This window comes from Salmo trutta, chromosome 19 (assembly GCF_901001165.1).
Source record: "Salmo trutta chromosome 19, fSalTru1.1, whole genome shotgun sequence".
Lineage (NCBI taxonomy): Eukaryota > Metazoa > Chordata > Actinopteri > Salmoniformes > Salmonidae > Salmo > Salmo trutta.
This window is the reverse complement of record NC_042975.1, coordinates 25,218,653-25,226,326: the sequence shown is the minus strand read 5'-3', so window position 1 is coordinate 25,226,326 and position 7,674 is coordinate 25,218,653. Positions and strand designations below refer to the sequence as shown.

General features: G+C 44.1%; 1 long non-coding RNA gene and 1 pseudogene across 1 annotated transcript; both read right to left on the bottom strand.

Moving 5' to 3' along the window:
• Positions 1-104: 104 nt before the first annotated feature.
• LOC115154200 (uncharacterized) lies at positions 105-944 on the bottom strand. Its single transcript, XR_003867841.1, has 2 exons — positions 792-944; positions 105-512 (listed from the first exon to the last, which is right to left on the bottom strand). It is a non-coding gene; the product is annotated as an uncharacterized LOC115154200 (long non-coding RNA).
• A 124-nt stretch (positions 945-1,068) lies between these two features.
• On the bottom strand, positions 1,069-7,422 carry LOC115155087 (thread biopolymer filament subunit alpha-like; annotated as a pseudogene).
• Between the last annotated feature and the right edge of the window lie 252 nt (positions 7,423-7,674).

Below are 7,674 nucleotides of genomic sequence, written 5' to 3'. Positions count from 1 at the left end.
ATTACCAATGATTACTTTGTCATTGGCCAGGATTCAATTAGGACATGCAAAGTTTACCTTGAACGAGGGAACATTGTGTGAATCCTGACCTCAAGCCCATTGAATGTTGTACATGATAGTGCTTTTATTGATATGAAACATTTCATACAGAATTTGGGACAGTGTTCACTTTAATATTGGGTTGCTAGTAATTCTGTCTCAACCCTATGGAGCTGGGCCTCTGTAGGCAGATTCTCTGGTGTGTCCTCAGTATACTGAGACTGGAAGAGAAACGGTCTGCTTTGCACCTCAGAAGGTAAAATACTCATAACAAGATCAGTATAGCAAATCTAGAAATAACATGTTTTTGCTTGTGGATTTACAGTATCTTGACATTGATGACCTATTCAAATAATTTTTCAGGATACACAAGTAATACTAGTTCCTAGATGGGAGCTGTGTTCAGGCTGGAGGACATGTAGCTGCTCCAGACCCGTCCCTCCACTGGCTGTCTTAGGAGGCACGACTTCAGTCTGAAATGATACAAATGCATGACTCTCATAGATGTACAACTTCAGAGAGAATCAATCCTTAAATGGTTGTGGGTGATGTATAAGACCCTCACTGTCTAGGAGCTTCTTGTATGCAGTGATCAAGACATTTTACTGGACAGGATGTCCTGGTACTCTTGACTATAGTGTGATATTTGCTGTAAGAAGAGCATGATTCATGGGTGATGCTGCACATGAAAGTGCCTCATATCAGGGTTGAGATCAGTCTGTTATTCTAACAGGTGTGTACCCCATTCTTACGTCATCAAGCTGCGACTTGAGGGTCAGCATCTGCTCCTGATGGGTCTGTGGGAGCTGGAGTGGGACTCTGCCTCATCCACCTGGATGTTTTACAACGGGAGAGGTCCGGTCTGATTATTTAACACTGGTGAGCATTTAGCAGGTTCTGTCTAACCTCGGTTAACCCAGAACTAAAATTGTGTGGAATTTGGTTAGCTGCTCCATAGTCTGTCCACGAGATACTACTGGGATACTTCATGAAATCAAAGAAATAAACAAACATTTTCTTTGAGACAACGTTGCATCGTTGCTCAGATTATCTTCAAGATAATAATCCTACCAGGGTCTTGAGCCTGTCCATCTCCCTCTGTACTGAGTCCATACACGTGCTGCTCCTCTTTGGTTTGGGTCAGAGTCTGGGCACTGGGCTGGGATGTCATGGAGAGCTGGGGTTGGAAATGACAAAAGGAGATGTTACATTTCCATGGTGCCCTCACCAGTCTTAGTGTAACATTTGTGGTTGGATGACAATGTTCCAACAGAAACATTCCTGCGTAGGCTAAAACATATACAGCATATTCTGAGTGCAATACTAAGAACATCCACTTGAGGGGGAACGAATCAGGTATAAGAATGACAGATAATGGATGTTGTACTGGTTCCAATGGTGTTTGCAAAACCAGTTATAATTTTTGCAATCAGTTATAGGTAGATACTGCCTGGCAGACTTCAGATAACTTTATATCGCATTAACATAATACTAGCTTGACCAATAGAGAAAAGGCAGACAAGATACTACTGTAGTTCACTGCAGGGTAAATACACTGTCCTGCACAGACACCAGGGCATCCTGCTTGCTGGGTCAGGGCTTTGTAGTGGGCCTTGATGTCCGTCAGGGCATAGGTCATGTCCTGGGCCTGGTCTGCGTTGTCTACGGCGATGGAGAAGGCTGACCTCACCTCCTTCACTTTCTACAACACAAAGCGCAACAGGAAATGTGTGTCTGTGCAATGGTTTTAACCTTCCTTGTGGATATGACAACATATAATAAAGCTGTTGTTTATTGTGCATACCACTATCTGAGCAGTGATTGACAGGCACAACTGAACTCTGGAAACACATTGGGCATGTAGCCTTTATTTGAACATGGTTCAATATGACTTTGGTAAATGTTCCCTACTCTTTGTTGATCCTCATTAATACTGTAACAGTGTTGTTTTTGTTGCACTTACAGACCCATATTGTCCCTCCTGTGTACCAAAATGTAGCTGTTTTTAAGGATGCAGAAAGGTTACAGAGAGAGTCGCACAGGATCTGTAATGTGAATTGTTAATGTTGTGAACACTTCTGGAAGGTCAGGTTCTGCAGTGGTGATCATCTGGGTGATTTAGTGAGAGAGGGAGACCAGCAGCGGTGCTTCGTGTTGAGTGCTGGCTCTCAGCTTGTCTAAATCTCCATAATTGATGGGGAGACATTTTAATGCAGCGCCTGGGCAGGGGAGCATCTTCACAAGGCTCGGGAAGGCATGCTTTTACTGGTTGAGTACAGGAGCAGATAAGGAACGGTGCATATGTAGAATTTGAATAAAACTATCGCTGGGAAAGTGTACCAAGAGGAAAACATGCTTCAATGTTTGCTCATTTTTGAGAGCCTAAATGTGCACTGAACCCCCCCGCATTGCAAGTGTAGCGAGAATGTTGGAATGTTTCAGTAAAATAGTTATGTCATCATGTACTCACAGCATCATACACCTGCTTTGAGAGACTGATCTGACCTTCCAGTCCACCAATGTTGGTTTGAAGCTGGAAAATGCTCAGGTAGAGGTTGTTCACCTCCTGTTATAGCATGGGAATAGTGGTTTTCGTAGCCAAAACAGATTGTCATTCATTATTTCAATTGTTTGAATCAGCAGAGGCTGGTGGAAGGAGTGATAGGACGTGCTCATTGTAATGGCAGGAATGGACTGAAGGGAACAGGGTCAAGTGTGGTCTCCATATGTTTGATAGTGTTTGATGTATTCCCTTCCAGCTATTACATTGAGCCTGTCCAATAGCACCTCCCAGCAGCCTCTGTTTGACTAATCTTTCCATAGTTTGATGACAACACCATGATGTATCCATACCTCTTAATGTGGTCCAGTCCATCTCTAATGACCTCCTCAAGTCTTAACATAAAACCAATAGAAGGTTTTATATCAATAAACTTTCAGTCACATTTATGCATTTAAGTTTCATATATTATCAATGTCTACAATTCTGCTTCATGAGTTTAAAGGATAATATATTGTGTACTCGGCTGAAACAAAATGTCGGTATTTGTTAGCATTTTCGCAGTATCAATTGAATCTCAAGCTGTGTGATGATTGGATACAGATTCTCTTTAGAACAAAAGTCTCAAGACTCTGCTGCTGGAGAACAACGAAGGCTATTATTAGATTTTGCTCTCCAACTGAGCATTAAAAGCATTGATCTGCCGAGGTAATTATAAAGCAAAGTCACAACACCTACATGAGGCTGAGATACTTCGGGCGGCAGGTAGCCTAGTGGTTAGAGTGTTGGGCCAGTAACCGAAAGGTTGCTGGATCGAATTCCCGAGCTGACAAGGTAAAAACCTGTCGTCATGCCCCTGAACAAGGCAGTTAACCCACTGTTAGGCCGTCATTGTAAATAAGAATTTGTTCTTAACTGACTTGCCTAGTTAAATAAAGGTTAAATTTAAACAAATCTTCAGACCTGGTGCAGATTATTAATGTATTGAACACTACAGACTAGTAGACCCAACTGTATGTACTGTACTGTGTATTATGGGGTCACAGATTATTTCATTATGGCCCCACTGTATTGTGAGGTAATCGACCCTAACCCCACTCCACCTGCTCTGGACGTCATCGATGAGGCTCTTGTAGTGCTCGATCTCGGCGATAATGGCCTCGGTGGCGGACAGGCCATCGATCTGGGTCTTGTAAGTGCCGATGGCGAAGGTGAGCAGGATAGAGGTGCTTGCAGGGCCGCCCTCCCCCGGGTTGGTGAACATGGAGATATTGGCCCTCAGTACAGCATTGGTCTGCTCCAGAGATCGAGCCTGGGGACCACAGAGAGTGAGAGAGGCCAGATCGATGATTACTGTACACACATTGATTTCTATTAGGTTAACACACAGACATACAGTCTGGTGATCTTCCTCTCTGGCGATGTTCCTCTCCATGAATGGGTCTGAATTTCAATGAGCTTGAATGATTTTGGACATTGATGTTCAGGACATTCCAATGGGCCCGTTTTATTTTGCCAGACCAAATCACATGCACAATATACAAACAAAACATGTGTAATATGTTTTAGCATGTTAACAATGTTAAATGCATACATGAGCATTGCTATCAATTCCAAAACAAGGACAATCTGATACTATCCTCAATTGGGTTTCGATTGAAGCACAGACATTAATTATGGTAGGTCAATGTATGAAGAATCCTCACAGGATTGGGGTGTGGAGGATGTAGATGGGTAGATGGGATACTGATAAACATAATGCTAATAATTGTGTTTATTCAAGCAGAAATACAAATATTGAGTTCAATTTGGTTGTTCGAATACAAATGCACTTCAAATATTACTGTGATAGAAAAATGTATACAATTTCATTAAAAGTCTGAAACAGTGGCTAAATACCAACATCAACTTTCACTGATTATTGATTATAGTCATTAAAACATAATGTCTATGTGCCATACCTTGTCAATAAAGGTGGCAAACCTTCAGCTCCTCCTTTTCCTTTAGGGGGGTCACCTGGACTGTGTCGAGGGAGGACAGCGAGGGGTCGATGCTGGGCACGGGGCTGAGGCCACCCACGTCACCACCCACTGCGGTGGTGGAGCTCAGGAAGGACGGGTTGAAGCCGTAGCCTCCGATCTTGAAGACACAGCCACCCAAGTGAGCCCTGAGTGGGGCCACTCCAGCCCTGAACCCTGCTGCCCTGCCACCACCACCTCCTAGAGCCAGGGCATGTCCACCCATTCCCATCCCAAGACCGCCTCCTCCACCTCCCATTCCCAGTCCCATACCCTGGCCTCCCTCCATTCCTAGCCCCATCCCCGAGCCCTTCTCTCATGCCGAGCCCCGCTGCCCCCCCCCAATTCCAAAAGATCTGGAGAGGGCCAGTCCAGCCCCTCCGCCACCACCTCCACCACTCCTGCCCCCAGAGAAGAGCCTGTTGCCCCCATAGGTGAACCCCAAACCTCACCGCCCCCCCACTGATTCTCAGGTTAGTCTCCGCCATGTCAGCAGCCTCAAAGCTGGGGTGTCCAAGATGAGTTCCCTAGTCATAGACAGACGGACTGCCAGCCTCCCAGGGGTTTATATACACTAGGGCTGCCCATTTGCTGGGGAGGCGGCTCACGTCACTGCAGGTAGCTGGGCTCACAGAGAAGCCAGCGTCTGCCCGACAGGCCATCTAATCCCACAGATGTCGGGAGAGATACTGCTGCACCCCAGGCGACCAGGGACTGATGTCTTTCCAGAAGCTCAGCCTCCCTGACTCGTGTTGCCTTGGCACTGGATGGATGTTTTTCTCGACAATAAGGGTGCACTTACTTTGGCTCTTTCACTAAAGCCGTTTAATTGCCTGGCAAGGACTGATCTCCGTTTTATCTTCCAGTGTCGTGCTATTGAACAGTCGTTTTTGGAGATTGTACCGCTTCACTGAAGGCGTCGCTCATAAATCATTCACAGGGATCACTGCACATTCTTGGATTAACATCCCCTAAGGATGAGCAGCAGGGCCTTTGACAGAGGTATATGGTATGCAACATGCTGCAACAGACTATCGGAGCTTCAGCATTCTACCCACCAGGAGGGTGGTAATGGATGTGCGGGTTTCCACAATATACAATGTACAGTAAAAACGCTTTTTAACACCTAGAAAGGTCCATTCCAAATCCATCATCCTTTTGATTGGACCGAGTTCAGTTCTAGATCATCTCCTTTGTCCAATCCACTAGGCTCAAACTTGTCCATACACATATCAGCCCTAATGGCGAAAAAGTAAACATGCAGCTGGTGTTGAGTTTTTGCTTCCTTATAACCTTGTAATGCAAATCCAATTACAAAGAGTAAATAGCAGGGATCTATTTGTTCCCACAGTCGCCAATGAGATTAGTCTGTGGACAAATCCGGTGAGAGACTGCTAACAGCAGTGTGTCCTATAGGAGCTGAATTCCAGCCAGGGATTTATCTTATTTAACCTTTATTTATCCATGCGAGTCAATTAAGAACAAATTCTTATTTACAATGACGGCCCCGGGGCTGGTTTTTTAGGAAACAATTAGGAACATGCTCTTCTGGCACCTGGCCAAGGGCCTCAGCCTCACTAGCTACCACAGCCACAAGGTCATTAAACTGCCACTTTCTACAATTTATTATTAAAATTGTATTCTAACCCTAACATTAACCATACTGCCAACCTTATGCCTAACCTTAAATTAAGACCAAATAGCACATTTGTTTTCAGGAATTTTTCTGATAGCCAATTTTGACTGGCTGTGCTGTCCAGTGGAAACCCACTGCCATAGTCTCCTGTTAGAGAACCTGTCAAAGCACTCAAATACCCAATCAGAGGTAGGTGTGACTTTAGATTCAATAAGATCAAGGAACCCATTGGGTTACTGATAGAGCCAAGGTCGATTTAAGACACATTGTGGTTGACTGCGTTCACTTGTGCAACTGACTAGGCATCCCCTCTCTTTGAGAGTATCATCCATTCTACCCTCAAAGTGAGGCTCAGAATGCACAAGAGTTTTCCAACATCACAATGTTTCATTAATATTACAAGCTACCTGTAATGGCAATATTTAAGATGAATAAAGTTAATATTCAGTTTAGAGTCATTAACACAATGCTTTGCATATTTGTTTTCCGTTTCTGTAATATTCATGATTTCCACTGTTCTATTTGCGACTCATTTGTGAAGGCCGGGTTGATGGTCACTAGACTTGATACGGAATGTTCTCATATCGTTTGATAGTGATTGACACCAGAGTTACTGAAGGACCGATGACACTGATTATTATTGTATTGAGACATTATGAACACTGTGGGATTCTGTTGCAGCTGGCAAAGTCAATGGTCGTGTCCGAATACCCATAGGCCTACTTGCGTTTTAAATAGTCAGCATTTTAGGTAGACCTATGTGACAAAAAGCTGTATAGTAAGCCTACGTGAAATGTCAAATTCAGCATGCTTTAAATGCGGGGATGTCATACTTATTTTGGATTCTCCTCTAGTTTTAGAATTTGCTGCACACTATTGAGGAAGATTATCGTCTTTTTTAGATTTAAGTGTCTGACAACAGGTGATAATCAGCTGAGGGGACGTACTGTACCAAACTGATGAAATGGCTGGAATCAACGCAATGGCTCAGTAGTATGAGCCTAGTGCAGCCCAAACATCTTACTGCGGCTATAGCCTAGCATGCTGATATCTGTTGCTTAATGCATTCGTTAACAGAAGGGTATACTACAAAGCAGGATCAAGGAGTTCGTTATCAATAGTTATTTCTGGTTGCTCATCAAAGTAGCAGAGCCCTCAGTACGTTCTAAATCGTATGTAATACGATTAGTACACATCAGAGGCTGCTGCTGCTGGGAGGAGCTATAGGAGCACGGGCTCATTGTATTGGCTGGAATGGAATGTGGAATGTGGTCAAACGTGGTTTCCACGTGTTTGATACGGTTCCATTTATTCCATTCCAGCCAATACAATGAGCCCGTGCTCCTATAGCTCCTCCCAGCAGCCTCCTCTGGTACATAGTATTCAGTAAGTAGTAGCCTAGGCAAGCCAGATTTTGGACAAGGCCACTGTCTTTGGTTGTGACTGACTTTGTACAAGCGTCTTGCGATGATGTGTAGATA